This window comes from Rhinolophus ferrumequinum, chromosome 18 (assembly GCF_004115265.2).
Source record: "Rhinolophus ferrumequinum isolate MPI-CBG mRhiFer1 chromosome 18, mRhiFer1_v1.p, whole genome shotgun sequence".
NCBI classification, from domain to species: Eukaryota; Metazoa; Chordata; class Mammalia; order Chiroptera; family Rhinolophidae; genus Rhinolophus; species Rhinolophus ferrumequinum.
Genome location: NC_046301.1, coordinates 22,585,665 through 22,602,308, shown reverse-complemented (window position 1 = coordinate 22,602,308; position 16,644 = coordinate 22,585,665). Strand labels below are relative to the sequence as shown.

Genomic DNA, 16,644 nt, shown 5'->3' with positions numbered 1-16,644 from the left:
AGAGGTCAAGGGTTCTGACCCATTTCAAAACCTTTGACCTTCATTTACAACTCTTTTGGTTTACTTGCCTGACGAATAAGGATAATGCAAAATTAATGTTTCTTTGCATCGATTTATTCATTTTAGTGCCTATATTGCCAAATTTATTTAGACTGTGCTGATGGACATTTCATGAATACAAATTAAAGAATCATAGAAGGTGTGAAAAATCAATGCTATGTATTGTCAATAAAATGCAATAAGAACAATTACTTCTAGAGATTAAACCTAATGGATTTTTGTAATGAACTTGTGAGGAGTAGTTATGTTTCTAGTGGGCTTAGGATTCTTAGATCCAGTGAGAATTGTGTTTTTGTAATTTAATAATCTTTTTGAAAGAAAACTCCATTTCTTTAAAAGATGACTGAATAAAATTTCCCATTAAAAAATCTGATTTGAAATAATTGCATGTTTATTTCTTATATGGAAATTACTGTATGCCATTTTATACTGACATGAAATTACCCTTTAAAAAGCATTCACTTATAATTTTGGATGTTTCTTCACAGTGGTATGAATTTGCTGTTTATAATGATAAACTGTTTCATAGGTGAATTTTGGTGATGAAATTTTACTTTCTAGTGTAGAAGAATTGAATATATTCTTGATGCAAGAAAACTATTTGATCTAGTATATTAATTACATAGTTAAAAGTAGAAGCTGAAAAGATAAAAAATGACATGTTTTAATACACCTATTTGTCATGTATGTCACAGTGCTGTTTAATATTAATCCAATCAAATGAGATATGAAGCTCACTTAGTAAAGTTGCAAAAGTCAGATATTCTCAAGGTTTTAGTTGAATAAAATACATTATTGGTTATTTGAAGTACTTCACATTTTTTATGAGTTCTTCAAAAGTTCCATGGCATCTCTAAGATGTAGCACAGTGTGAAAAATGATGTGAAAAATGAAGCCAGAATTAGCTCCAGATGTATACAGATTGTTCCGGGGTGATAATTACATTTTTCACTTTGAATTTTCCTAATTTAAAGAGGTCAGATTGGCAATCACAAGAGTGATTTATTTTGTTACGAAGTGAACTATCTTTTTCTACATGAAAGCTTAAGAGAGATGAAATTGAATTTGAAGTCGACATTTTGCAGATACTGGGTGGGGATGGCTTGAGTTTGATTGATAATTTTTTTTAGTCTGAGATAGGGTGGGAAGTGAAAAGCTAGCATCTTGCTAAAATTTTAATTAATTTTTTAAGAGGAGATGGAGAGGATTGAGTGCCAAAGATCGAAAGATCAGGTCAAAAACTCTTTTTTAATCACATAAATAATGAGATATGCTTATGAACTTAACATCTGCAAATTTGATTTAAAACTTTACAAATTAGTTGTTTATTTCATGACAATCAGCCATGTTCTGATTATTTTTCTCAAATTCATTCAAAACTTTTCTTTTGCATTCTTTCTAACAAGGCGTTTAAATTATCCACGTTTTATTATATTACAAAGGAGAATGTAGAGCCTAAATTTAAGAAATGAGGAAATGATCACATTTGGTTTGCTGTCATTAAGACCAAACAGATCACTATGTATTTTCTTAAAGCTTCAACTAGGATTATATTTTTCAGTATCTACTCAATCATTAATAGATTGGATACCATTTCATAGTTTACCTTATTTAAATTTTAACATTGTTAAGGCAAAATGTAATTATTTAGAGTTGAAAACCTTTCTTAAAATACTCAGCATTGTGTTTTTGAGTAAAGATGTATACACTTAAGGTTTATTCCTATATTGAATCCCATATAAAATAATTCAAGAGCTACTTAAGCTCCAAAACATGACTTAAATCTTCTTTACTTCTTTAAAATAAGAATATGTATTCTTCAGGAAAGGGTGCATTCTCTGGTGCACGGAAAAAAATTGAACAAGTTCATGTTTCAGATTCAGTTTTTCATAAGCATGTAACTTATTTGTGTTCAATATTTGTTGTGTATGTGTATAAACCTAATAGAAATCTATATGAATTTAAAGAAAATGTTAAATAGTTCAAGTAATATTACTCTAACGTTGTGTAAAGTGTTTGTATCTTGCTCATTTGACATTAATATCATTTTTGAAAGAATTGACATTGCATTCAAGGCCACTTTATAAAAGCGTTGCGTCGCTCATCCTAATTCAGTCTGACATACATTCCAATAACACTACCTCCCTTCTTGGGTTTAAAGCTAAATTTATGACTGTGCATTGTGAAGTGCATCATTTAAAAATGGTTTCAACCCAAAACATCTAATAAATAAATAATGTGTATGGCTACTCAGTAGTAGACTTTCTAGACTAGAAATCATTCCATCGGATACTCAACAGTCCACTATCGGAGAGGGCTGTCAGATAAATCTTATGGTAGCTGCATTCATGTCCTGTAAATCACATATTATTGTCTGAGCCTTCTGCCAGGTCATCTATTCTTTTCCCATTTATCAGAAATGCATAGAGTATATGGAAAAACTAGAAGTATTCTGTAGTCTGTCCTGGCATCCTGTCTGAGTAATTAATTAGCAGCAAAAGTTAATTTAAAATACTGTGCTATTCTGATTTTCCTTTAAGAACTGTTTCGTTAAAATTGGTAGGTTGTTGCTATTTTGGGAAATATTTCCTTTACATGAAGGTAGTAATACAATGTTCTTTCACATGTAGGTAATAATATTAGGCTTGGTCATTTTTTGATGCAAGTGTTTCTATACTTCTGAATTAATAATTTAAAAATCACAATATTAATAATAAGAGTCAGATATCACCATTCTTATGGTTCCTTTATGTCAGTTTTGTGTTCGAATTTTTGCCACTTGAATTTCTTCTTAATCCACTGCAATTTTTTCTGAATCTCTCTAGGTGTTCTCTTTTTTCACTGTCCTATAATTTCTCTAAATCTGGTTTTCTTTTCCTTTTTGAGTTTTCCCTTCTCAACGTGTGACATTAATGTTATTGCTCTTGACTTTTCATTTCATGAACTTTTTATAGTTGTGATGAGTATTTTGAGTAAAGTGGATAATTTAAACAACCCAGGGGGTTGGGGGCAGGAAGCAATCCAGCTCTGTACCTTGGCACAAAGGTGTCTTTCACTATTAGGCTTCTCTTACTATTAGGACCTCAGTTCTCATCAACTTGTTTTTATATCTGTTCTCAAATTATGCTGAACTATTTAAAGTTACCCAAATGTGTTGTCATATTTTTGTGTCTTGGTACATGCTTTCACTTTCCCTAAAATCTCCATCCTTCACATTTGGTGACTCTTCTCATCGTTCAGAACTCAGTTTAATTATTCCATTCTCAGATTATCATGCCCATAGTTGGTATCTTTTTGCTTGTCTTCCTCTTAGTACTCATCATAGAATATGCCACAAATTTTAAGTGTACATGTGCTAGTTTATTTTTTTATTGTCAGTCTTCCTCTTTGTACTCTAGACCCTATGAAGGTAACAGGTATTTCTGTTTTGCCTATTAAGGTATACCTTGTACCCAGCACAGTCCTGGCACATGATTGCTGCCCAATGAATATTTATAGAACAAATTAATAATTCAGTTCCCAGCTACATTGCAATCTCTTCTGGAAAGGTTCTTTGACTCCTCTCTTCCCCACAGCTCTAAGCCTAAGTGAGGTATTATTAATCCAAAGTACTCCCTGACCCATATTATAATAATTTCATTCTTTATTTAAATTGCCTATGGTTTTTATTTCTCTCCCATAAGACTTGTAAGTTTTTTCAATGCAAGCGCTGTGTTTTGTTCTCTATTGTATCTCTAACATCATTACTGTTCAACCAAATATTTATATATTTGTATAATTATAAAATATATGGTACCATTGGTCATAAATCGCCATATTTTGGGCTTTGGCCTTTTGGTCTTTTTCACTATGAAAAACCACCATACTTTTGTGCATTGTTGATATTAAGTGTTTTCATTAAGTCAGCTGCTTTGTCATTAACAAATGCCATAGTTGTGTTCATTTATTAGTCAGGTCTTAGGTTTTTGATTTTCCGTTGGCTTAATCAGATTTACCTCTTAAAAAAATCAACTTTATTGTGGCATAATTTATATACAACACATATGCACACATGTGAAATATACAGTTTGATGACTTTTAGCATATATTCTACCATGTAATAGATATTTCAATCCAGAAAGTTTCCTGTGCCTCTTTGCAATTAGTCTCTACTGCTATCACCTCAAGTTGCCCCTGATTTGATTTCTGTTATCGCTGGATGAGTTTTACTTGTTAGAGAACTTAACGTAGATGAAGGCTTATTATTTCTTTTAATTGTGTTGCTCAGGCACAGAGGGCTGTATTTAGGGTACACTTCAACCTTATTTTACTGAAACTCACTATCCAGTATTAAGAAAATTTTGTGGTTTTTAAAAAGAAATAATTGAGCCAGGAAAACAATGGATTATCTTTTTGGCAACCACAAAATAGGAATTTGAGCATAAGTTGCTTATTGGAAATATGACTAAGTCTTTTTAACTTCCTTATGCATCTTTTCTCCTATAAGGAAATCCTATGGTATGGAGCTTTTTTATACAGCATTATGACGAGACCATTAACTATACTTTATAATGTCTTGTTTTTATTGTATCAGGCTCCGTTCAAATGCTATCTCTTCTACAGAGCTTTTGTATGAATCTCTCTGCCCCAGTCCTCCTCTCTATGTCTGCTTATGGTATTTATTTTTTTATTTAGTAGACATATATAGACTGCTTTTAACATGAACCCCTCCTTTTAAGGAACTGTGATCTAGTAAGAGAAACAAATAATTGTAATACAACATAGCATTTTATAAGGACTTTTTAAAGAGAAACACTACGCAAAGCACAGTGGCAGGGAGTAGAGTTAGGCTGGAATACAAAAAAATCTATCAATCCCTGTTTAACCTAATGCTATTTCTTTTTTTCTTTTTTATGAATACATCATTTCAGGTTCCCTTGACTTTCAGTCAGAATTTTTTCCCCTGGTTACACCTATATTTTTATAATTTCATCAGGATTAATAGATTTTAAAGATCTTAGAGCATTTTCTCTGCTCTTTCCAGTACCTGTAATTTTCGTTGTTTGGCTTTGTGGTAGCCATGTGCTTGTTTGATCAGTTCTTACTATCCATATTTTCCAGTCCAGCAAATCCCAGTTATGTGCTGTGTGATGCTAATGGATGTTCTGTGAAAAAAAATGTAAGGAGCTAAATAAGTTTGGAAAAAGTTGGTTTAAATTTACTGGAGGGTCCCTCAAGGCTTTTAGTGTATGTATAAATATAATGTGTATTGTTGAATCTGTAATGGGAATAATATTAGCATATTTGATCACAGAATCCTTTTTATGGCCATACTGTGTGTAGATAATTTTTGTAAAATATAATTTGGGAAAACCTGTTGCATCAAAGGTGAGACAGTGAATAATGAAGGAATGCCTGTGTTTTAGTATTCTGCTTCTGCTTTTCTCTGCTTATCCAATGTCAGTAATTAAGGAAAATCAACAGATATGCAAAATTATAGCTAGTAGTATTTTCTTAATAAGATACGATGATTATCTTTGCTTCATTCAGAAGAACTTATTTCAGTCACTTTTTCTCACTCCTTTGTTGGTGATTTCGATATACCTCCCAATTTATATATTTCTGAAGGGATTGATCTTCAGAACTGATTATAGTAAGAATTGCTATTCTTTCTAGAACAACTTAAGTTTAATCAGGTGTATCTCTGTGTGTGTGTATTTTTTAAAATAATATTTATGCAGAGCTAACCCCAAGTTTAAGAATAAATTCAAATATTTTGACATCAGTTGATTATATAGCTATTTCCTATATTGACTGAGTGAATCACATTACATTTTTAGTCAGTTGTGTTAACTTATGCTCTGTTGCCACGTTCTAGTATTAACATAAAATGTAGAAACCTGGGTCAGAACATATTTTGTATTTATGGGAAATTACATATATTAATGTTGATCTGTTTATAGAATTGAATTTTGCTGTGCACTTATTTAAGAGGTCCGAAGAAAATGAAATTAATCTGTATGTGAATGTCATATGAAACAGTGTCTAATGAAATAAATTTTCATCAAGTATTTGTCAAGTAAATGAATAAAATTTTAGCAATAAACTATTAGAGTTACATGTCCAAATTGTACAGTGTTGGGTGTGCTTTATATGTCATCCATTTAATCAACCATGATTTGAGGTAGCTTGCAGTTAAGACCTACATATACTAAAAATATGAAATTATTATTAGGGAGGTTGGTAGAGTTTAAGAATTAAGAGTCAAGAAATTACTCTGATGGCTAAATACAGGGTTTTTATTTTGTTTGTTTTTTGTTTTTTTTCCACTGATGTCTGTAGTAATTCCATGTTTTATAAAGTACAATTTGTGTATAAGGCAATTCCTATAGATAGTAGACAAAAAAGAATTTATCTTGGTGATCCTTAACCCTGAGCAATGAGTGGATGATGGAATTCTGGTAGATCAAATTCATCCGGGTATATTTAGAAACAATCATTAATTGTTGGGAGGGGAATTTGCTCTTTTTTTGATATGATCTGCAAAACTCAGTCATTGCAATGTATAGATATTTTGACATGAGAACATATCAAAATCTCTCTGTGCATATATTATATAATAAAAATACTTAATATATTTTTTAAGCTTTTATTGTAAATTAGAATACAATAATTTCACATTGTGTCTCTTACTCATCTTCAATTCTTAGGTTAGATGCCCCGATACTGGCAGTTTAAACTCCTGATACTGGAGTTTAAAATATATGAATTTAGAGAACTATCTTAGAATCAAATTTATGAAGATAAATGCTAAAGAAGAGTTAAATTTATAGACATAGTAAGAGCTATTTTAGTACTTGTCATGGTATATTTTAATTTTTGTTTCATTAGATCGAAAACTCCTTGAGGTCAGGGAACCATTTCTTGTCCATTTTGTCTGTACTACTTATTAGTGTCAGGCTCATAATAAACATTTAATAGGTATTTGTTGAATAAATCAATATATTTACCTTATTGGGGTAAAGTTGCCTTTAAAATTAATCTTGAGACTTTGATTCATTAAAACGTATATAAAAGAACAGACACCTTTCCATTCTATTTTGTGATTATCTTCTATTCAATTTTATCTTGATCTGAAAGGCAAGTTACCTGCTATATATAGGCTTCAGACCCTAATTCTGAACTCTTACTCTATGCTTACTTTAATGTTTTAAAATAAGAAAGTGATACATATTAAAGCCCTTTTAGCTGTCACCTTTGGGTCTCAGAAGGACCTACCTGGTTAAAAGAGCCACAACTGATGACTTTTTATGGAGTAATCAATTTTGTGCATGTAGTTTCTCCTTTTTCTGTAGAATAATTTCTATCACCTTTAGTCCAGCATTCATTTCAGGCATCGCAGTTTCTGCTAACAAAAAGAATATGGCAAATATTGAACTGGCTCTTAAAAATGATGTGTTTATCTAACTATTTAAGTTATTAAAAAATATTGTGTTTATCTAACTATTTAACATATTAATACCTGGTTGTATGTCACGATTTCATAAAAGAAATGATCTATGTCTAAGTATTAGGTTGATGCAAAAGTAATTGCAGTTTAAAAGGTAAAAAATAAAGGCAAAAACCGCAATTACTTTTGCACCAACCTAATAGAAAGCTCTCACTATTTTCTTTCAGTGTGCTAAAAGGTGCTTGCATGGCAACAAATTTGTAAAGTGTATTAAATGGTGAAACTTACACTTCAATATTCTGTAAATAAATCATTTCATTTTCCTTGTAACCAACCTTATCTTTTCCAGTATAAATGGGATTTGGGGACAATTGGCTTCCTTAAAACCAGATTGTGTGTAATATGGTCCGATTAGGATCAATATAATTTAGTATTTCAATATTTTCATAATGTTACTCCTTTGTTTTTGGATGTGTTTCTACCTCATCCCTAGAATGTACTTATAGAAGTAGTAAATGTAAATTAATTGTCTTTGACCTTTTTATTGTTAGTGCTTATGACCTTTTGATTGTGAATGGATGATAATAAAAAGGGTAGTGATTAACATAGGGACCAAAAGAAAAAAGACTCCCAGTCCAATCACCTAGTTTTGCCTTAGAGCTGCTGCTTTATCCTTAAAATGGACAAATGCTGTAAGCATAGGTTTTCTATATTGAAATGCTCAGAATTACCTTATTTGTGTGCAATAGAAACAGTTGACCTTATAATAAGGAATTAGATACTTTTGAAGCATGACAGGAAGTTTATGGAAGTTAGAGAGGATAGTTCAAGATTCAAGGTATTTTAACTGATCATGAAACATCTTAAATGCACTAAAGTTTTTAAAGTATCTGAAATCAGTTTAATAACTATGCTCATTTTGTAAATTTTTTTTATGATTTTACTTGATTCAATTTTTTATCACAGATAACTTGATTTATGAGATGGATTTACAACAAAAACATTAAAAACAAACAGACTAAAGTACGTGTATGTTACTTTTAAAAAATAAAATATTTAAGTTGATGGATTAGTGAACATTAATTGATATTTTTTTGAATCTGGATGCAGACCTTTCCAATATTAATTTAAAGTGCTTTGTTACAACCAAAGAGAAGCATAATTTAACTTTAAACACAGGATTTATTCTGAAATACAGGCATCCTGTTGATTCACTAGCACACTAGGATTTAGAAAACACAACCTTTTAAGGTGAATTTTGTGGAGCTGGCGTTACACCCTGTGGCTTGGCAGTCTAGTCAGAAGGATGATACCATGCTGACTATATAACTCGATCTTTGAACATTATTCTCAGGGGTGGTAAATGCAAAACAAAGTAATATCAACTGGCACTTAATTCTGCAAGTTCCCTGCTGATTGGGGTATTCAGTGAAATGGAACTCTTCCTGACAGGAAGTCAGCTTATGAGTATGGAGACATCTGAAAATAAAGTGTGCTTTAATTTGGCACCCTACTGTTTTACAACTGGTCTTTTAAATTTGGGATTAGGAAGAAAGGTAGCAAAAAGGAGGAATACACAAATGGGAATATTCTAAGTTTAACATTTCCTTTGGTTTAAATGTAATTATTAATACAGGTCTTTGTTTCTCAGCTATTACTGTGTAGTTTTGCTTAGTCCTTTCTATTATTTCAAATTAATCTACTGAAGTTATTATAGAAAGCCTAGGTTAAACGTGTGAAGCTTGAGGTTGTCTTTTTTTTAATACCAAACTCTGAGAGCTTTGTGAGGTCTCAGCTGTATTCCCGTCCATATGTTTTGTTTTTTTTAAAATAAATAGTATGTAATGTAATGGATGTTGGAGTAATCAGGGGTCTTACTCTCCATATTTAAATTTTGCAGTTTAAACTTTACACTGCCTCAGTTGGCTCTGAGATGAACTAGTTATTTAGTAATTTAGTACCCTGATATGTACAGTTAACATATAATAGCATAATTTAGGAAGGGACATACATTCCATCTATTGTCCATTTTTCAGTCAGGCAGCTCTTTTTAGTCAAGCTGTCATTTTATGATATGAACTTCCAGAAGCATGCGTGTAGTGTTAACAAAAATCTGAGGTTTGAACATTGATTTAGGCCTGAATTAAGTAAGAATGAGAACCCTAAGGGCTATATATTTGTTTTTCTAGTAGTAAATTCCTCAGCTGCTGGGGGTGGACTATGTGGAGATGGCTGTTGTCTCATTCCTGGGTAATAAAAGAAAGGAAAAAGATGCCCTGGACAGGACTGGAAGAGGCTGAAGCCAGGACAATTCTGTGATGATAGATTTTTGAATTTTAAGTAATGTTTTTCCCTCTATCACTTATTAACTCTGTAACCGTGGGCAAATTACTTCACTTGCTTGAGACGCAGTTCTTATTGAGTGAAATGAATATCATAAAGATGGTCTTAGATAATATATGTAAATATATGTAGAACAAGCACATAGAGCAAAGTAGGTTATAAATTAAAGTTATTAGATTCTGAATCTTAGTGTTTTTACAGCACACAAAATCCTCTTTATTCAGTAGGTTCAGTGCCACTTGTTTTCTTTTTATGAAATTGATTTAATTGTTCAGATCTTTGCCTTACAAATTCAGTCCAACATTTTTTTCTGCAGTGTCTTGTCATTATTTTCTATCCTTTTTGTGGTTATATGCCCAGTCTAGTTCATTTTCAACTTGAACCATAGAATATTAGATTTAGAAGAGACCTAATAATAGATTAACAGTTTTTGGTCTTTTCCATGTAGCTAAGTTTAATTGATAGTATTCATAGTTTCCATAGGCTCCCAAAGGTGTGGTTCCGCCGTTTTCCTGGGTTGACTATAGTGATAGCTGTTTTGGGGAAAGTCAGTAAAGTATCCCTGAATCCAAGTGAGGTTGATGTCGTGAGGATAACTACTATAACAGTTGTTTTAGAGGTCTCTTTTGTGTACTTCAGAGCTTTTCATTTATACTACATTACTTTCAACACACCTCTTGTGCTACCAGAGTGGAGAAATACTGTATTTTTATAATATAATAGTTAATGTAGTTCACTGTTTATCAACCTTTTTTCTGGCCAAGTCCATCATTATCATTAACAGTTGCTCCTTACGATGATTCTGAACTTCAGTCCTATCAGAGTAGGGGAGGTAGGAAGGGACAAAAGGAGCTGTCATTTGAAAAAGGCCTCTGAAAAGAATCGCAGAATCCGATCCAGCTTACACCTGAATTAGTAAAATGATCTTTTTCCTTTCTGTTGATTTACCTCTTTCAGTACATGCTGACAAATTTGTTTTCCTAGGAGAGTCTCTCTGTCTCTCTCTTTTTTAAAATCCTATTTTTTTAACTTCTATTTATTTATTTTTTAAGTATGTTTTTCCAGGACCTATCAGCTCCCAGTCAAGTAGTTGTTTCAATTAGTTGTGGAGGGCGCAGCTCACAGTGACCCATGTGGGGATCAAACCGGCAACCTTGTTGTGAAGAGCACCGCGCTCTAACCAACTGAGCTAACCGGCCGCCCCTAGGAGGGTCTCTTTATAGTTCCTTTCCAAGAGAAGCTGTGGTTTACTGTCTTGTCCAATTCAAATTCCTCTGCCTTATTTTCAAGGTCTCTAGTAGCTGTTTTGTGTTAGTTTATACTTATTTCTATGCTGCCCTGTAAATAGTATTCAGATGTTTGACATGTGTTAAGTACATCATGCCAATTTCTGGATAGTTTACAAAAAAAAACACCCTAAATTCCCTAACCCTAGACTCATTCTCCACATTCTCCAGACGCTTTCTTTTCTACAGTGTGCTTTTACGTGTAACGAGTATGAGGATGCACACTAATGTGCTAAATACTGGATGCGCAGTGCGCTTTTTGATAGTAATTATATATTTTTGAAAGTTCTTTATTTAGAAGCTTAAGTTTTCGTTAGGCATTCAATTGAAACAGCAGCATTATCTTGTTGGGTCAGTTGGTTTGTCAGGTTACTCTTGTTATCAGGTGTTACCACATTTCCCTGAAAATAAGACCTAGCTGGACCGTGAGCTCTAATACGTCTTTTGGAGCAAAAATTAATATAAGAACGGGTATAATATATTATAATATCATATAATATAATAAATATATAAGACTGGCTATAATATAATATAATACCAGGTCTTATTTTAGTTTTTGCTCCAAAAGACACATTAGAGCTGATGGTCCAGCTAGGTCATATTTTCAGGGAAACACGGTATATTACTGAGGGAAAATTTAATTTTGATTTTTTATTGTTCCTTCTCTAGAGGAGAGATGATCTGTCCTTTACCTAAGAAAGCTTATACATTTGCTCTATATTGTAGAGTTGTCCCACCTGATATTTATACCCATTTAAAAGATTCTCTATTGTTTTGTAGCATTAGTTCAATTTGTGAGACTAGGATTCTGTTTGCTACTGCTGTAAGCTCAAAAAGAAAAAAGGAGGTTGGTCAATGGCAATGAGAAAGCAAAATAATGGGGGAGAATTTTTTTAAAGAAGCTTTCAATTTCTTATCAGTCTCTTTACCAAATCTGGATTGCTGCCTTACTTATTTGGACATTTTGCAGTGCTCTAGTTGCTTTTCTGCTAATTGTTAGAAGTTGCTTTTCGTGATATCCGCTTGTTACCAGTAGTTCAACTGTAAAGATTTCAGTTTCTTGTAGCCTGATAGGCTTTATATTTTGCAAATTAAATGGAATTTCTGGAACCAAAAACAAAACCAGTTAAAACTCAATCATTATTAGAATCAACACTGAGCAGAAGTTAACTTTCTTGAAAAATTTTCCAGCTCTTGCTATAATATACTAGTTTAAAACAAAAAGTTATTTCTTTTGAATTTTTTGAAATTGTTATTAAAGCGCACTTTTCTTCAGCTTGCTGGTTCTTTTGCTGTAATTTGGTTTTTCTAGTATGATAGGCTGAAAAATGCTCCCCCTCTCCCCCCACCCGCCCCGTATCCATGTCAAATACCCAGAACCTATGAACGTTACCTTATTTGGAAAAAGGGTCTTTGTATGATTAAGGATTTTGAATGAGAGGATATTCCTGAATTAGCTGGGCCCTAAATGCCATCGTGTGATTCCTTGTAAGAGAATAGAGGGAGATTAGAGATAGGCACATAGAGAAGGTAGTAGTGTGAAGATGAGCAGAGAGTGACATGGCCACAAGCCACAGGATGCTGCCAGCTACCAGAACTCTCAGGGGCAAGGGACAGATTCTCCCCTAGAAACTCCAGGAGCGCAGCTTTGCTGGCACCTTGATTTTGGTTCAGTGAACCTGATTTTGGACTTCTGGTCTCCAGATCTGTGAGAGAACAGAATTCTAGTATTTTAAGCCACCATGTTTGTGGCAATTTGTTACAGCAGCCACAGGAAACTAGTAATGCCCAGAAGATCTCTGAGTATTTTTTGTGCAGCGTTCCTTTCTGCTTCACCTAACAATGTTAAATTATGATTTCTTTAACAAGCATTTAAATGTTTGTTATATGGAAAATTGTATCAAGTGCTGTTGAGAACTGAAAGTAGTAGAGCTCCATACCTTTAAAGTGTTCCACAGCTAAGGAGCTAAGGAGCACCACAGCTAAGGAGACATGTATTTCTAATGGAGATGAAATTGCTAGGAATATAATACTGTTGTTCACTGTTGATTATTTGTTCCATCAGTCCTACTTTTTATGCAGCAAAACCAGGTTATCAAGTATTTCAGCATATCACTGTTGCAGTTATGTTGTAGGTCAAAGAATAACCTACAGGATGATGTTTTTCTATGTCTTAGACCTTTTGCATTAGCCATAAAGTTGAATCAGCTAATATCTCATTAGAAACATTGATAAATATTTGAAAGAGTATGAAGACATCTTGGACTGAAAGGTCTTACCCTCTACACCAGGAAAGTCATCAAGCATTGATTGGCTATAGGTTGTGGCTATCAACAACTAGAACAGGTTACTGTAGTATGCAGTGTATGTGTCTTAGATAGTGTACGTTGAAAATTAGGACCAAAACTTTATAGAAGCTAGATGTGTGAGGTTTGGGAAACTCTAATTCTGAGATGATTTCATAGCATAAACATGAAAGATAATTTCTTTGCTCCTGTTGAATGCTAAAACAAATGCAATGCTGTGTTATGGTTATTTTTTATTTGATGGAAAGCTCTGAACACTGAAATTAAAATCTCACTCTATATTAACATTAAGAATTTATACAATGAATACATAGTATCAGTTTACAGTGGTCAGTGTTCAGAGTGGAAGACCCCAAATGGTTAAACAGCAGGAGAGTTTTCTGCTTTTAGTTAAAAACTGCTGTTTTCTATATGCCTTATTTACTACATGTTTAATTCTTAATGTTGTGTGCTGTGGGATTGGGCATGCAAAAGTCAGCAGAAAGAGTTCTGGTTTTTACATCTAGAGCTATTACGTGCTGTACAATAATAAAGGCACTATTTTATTGGGTTTCTTGTAATTAACTTCAGCACTAGGCATTCATATAAATCATTCGTAATCTGCTTTCTTTAGATTTTTATTCTTTTAAACTGGTTTAACGTACTTGCTTTCTGTTATCTTTTTACATATGGATTGAGATTGTAATTGCTTTTTGGAATTAGGCTGTCAGAAACCAACATATATGTGAATTCAAGAAATGATTAAGGCAAGCTAATGAACTTTATATAACATTTTATGGAGATTTGTTACTGAAATAAAATTCTGTAGTAGTATTGTTTTGTGAAACTTAATAAATAACTGTTCTCTGAAGTTAAAACGTGTCTATGCATTCAAAAATTTTAAATGGTAACAATTATTAATTAGAAAATATTTTTACCTTCTGTTTTTCAAAATCTGAGAAAGTAAAGACACGAGCTTTCTTTGAACGTGTCAATTTATTGCCATTCTTAAACATTTGAATCACATATATTTCCATAATATCTGATAAATGCCATTCTGTAGGATGACTAGTAATTTACATTGTTTTGTGCTTATAACGTTTTTATGATTCTTTTTTAGTTTAATATGGAACAAAAATGAAATAGAGGCAGACTTTTTTGAATAAGAAAGAAGGATCTAAAGCACATATGTATGTCTGGCTGAGTTTAAGTTAAAAGTGTTTATCATTCACAACTAAATATTAGAAAGCAATCTTTGCCTTTAAAAATTCTTTCATTTCCTAAATGTTTACAGTAATTTCTAGAAAGAATTTAGAGGTATAAGATAATTTTAGTCTCTCCCACTATATACAAATCTTGATGATGTTTATAAATGAATGTTAGGTGTATTAAGGTGGGGGTTGGGGGCCTGAAGAAAGCTGGTTGCACTCATGTTCTGAAAGTCGTGCTTTTAAAAACAATTCCGTTGGTAAATACTTTTTATTGTAGCTGAGTACATTAAATGGTTTAAAAATCTTTTTAAAATAATTAGCTGTTTTATATAGTTTTAATGGAAGTCTTTCATGTTTCCTCTCCAGCAGTCTCTAATGAACACTCCTTGTAATTTCAGTGCAGGCTTTGAGATTCCCTAAAGACTTGACTTCAGACCTCAAAGGGCAGCAAATGCCATATGTCTGGAGAACTGGAGTTGCCAAACAGACTGCCCATGTCCTAACAGGACACATTTACATAGCTCCTGAATGTTAAGCCCTGATATAAGCTTAATGATGATCATCTGTTGAGAGATTGTGGCTGGAAAGGGTTACAGCAACTTTTGTCACCTTCATTGAAATCAAGCTTTCTGTATTGATTAGTGAAAGAGCTTGACAAAATTGATACCAGTTTGGAAGTTATTCAAAGGATCATTACTGGTTGGAGAAGGTGTTTTTTCCTGAGAATGTTTAAAAACAGATTTTCAAAGGCACTTGCAAATCTATTCATTTTAATGTATACTTGAATACAATAGCAAAGGGATTAACGTTTTTTGATTGATTATTTATAAATAATTTAACATTGTAATTACATAATTGATTGCATGCTTATTTCAATTTTTTGGATTTTTAAATCTTTGCATTCTTTATTTTTTAAATCAAATAAGTACTTTCTCAATACTCAATTCTTTGTACATAGAACACATTAAAATATTTGTTAAATAAGCAATTATAAAGCTGAACCATTTGCTAATCCAACTTTAATAAAATTTTCTTTCTTTACTCTTAACTTTGTAGTTATCTGTATACGTAATGTATTTCGCTTATATACAGTCATAATATTTGTAGAACCAAATTTGTATTTTAGAAGTATATGTTCACAAAAATCATCGAAACCAAATGTTTCCAGAGGGCAATCTTTTATGTAGCTATTTCACGTAATGATTTGTTTTTCCTCTAAAGATACAATGGGATAGGACCTGCCTTTTACTATTATGCTATATTCTTTCCTGGTATGAGGTTACTCAAGTTTGTGTTAGATATGCTGTTGAGAGAGTGCTGACACAAAGTGCAAACACTGTTGAAAAGTTCTTGATAGTTTACTTTGAGCACTTAAGATTACTATATCTTGACCATGAACAAGTTTTCTCTAGAATTGACCTTTAGTCATGTGTATAACGTGGTTCTCAGTTTTGTGTTAATACATTCCCTTCCTCGTTTGAGCTCTCCTCTGTGGCTTCCTCCCTTGACTCCAGATAGTGTTTCTGTCATCTACTTAGGTAATTGGAGCTGTATCCAACCAATTTGATTTATTTTACAAAGACATGTATAACTAACATCTTAAAGGATTAATATTTTGTTGAAGAGCACAGACTTTAAATTGTTACATTTTTTAATAAGAAAAGTGAAATAATTTGATATGAGTTTAGGTTTTTGTTAACAAATTATTTTTCATTGCTTTTGTTAATGTAAATTATGTTTGAAGACTTAGAGCAGTACTTAACAAAAGATGAGAGTATTTTCCTGTCAGTAGCAATAAAGGTAATTTCATTTGGTACGATACAGAATACTGACTTTAAAAAAAGAATTCTTAATAGTTTATGATAATTTATATTTTTGTAGTTTTGATACCAGTATTTGTGATAATTGAATGTTTATTCTATTTGGAGGTGTTTCAGAATAATTTTGGATACATACCTATTCAGTTAGAAAACGTATCTATATTTTCATTTTCTATTCATTTTTTATTTAGAGCATATGAATAATATGTT

The 16,644-nt window shown here is 32.3% G+C and overlaps 1 protein-coding gene across 3 annotated transcripts in view; it reads left to right on the top strand.

Moving 5' to 3' along the window:
• LRBA (LPS responsive beige-like anchor protein) overlaps positions 1-16,644 on the top strand; it is a 575,445-nt gene that overhangs the window by 164,100 nt on the left and 394,701 nt on the right. The gene's annotated exons all lie outside the window — the stretch shown is intronic.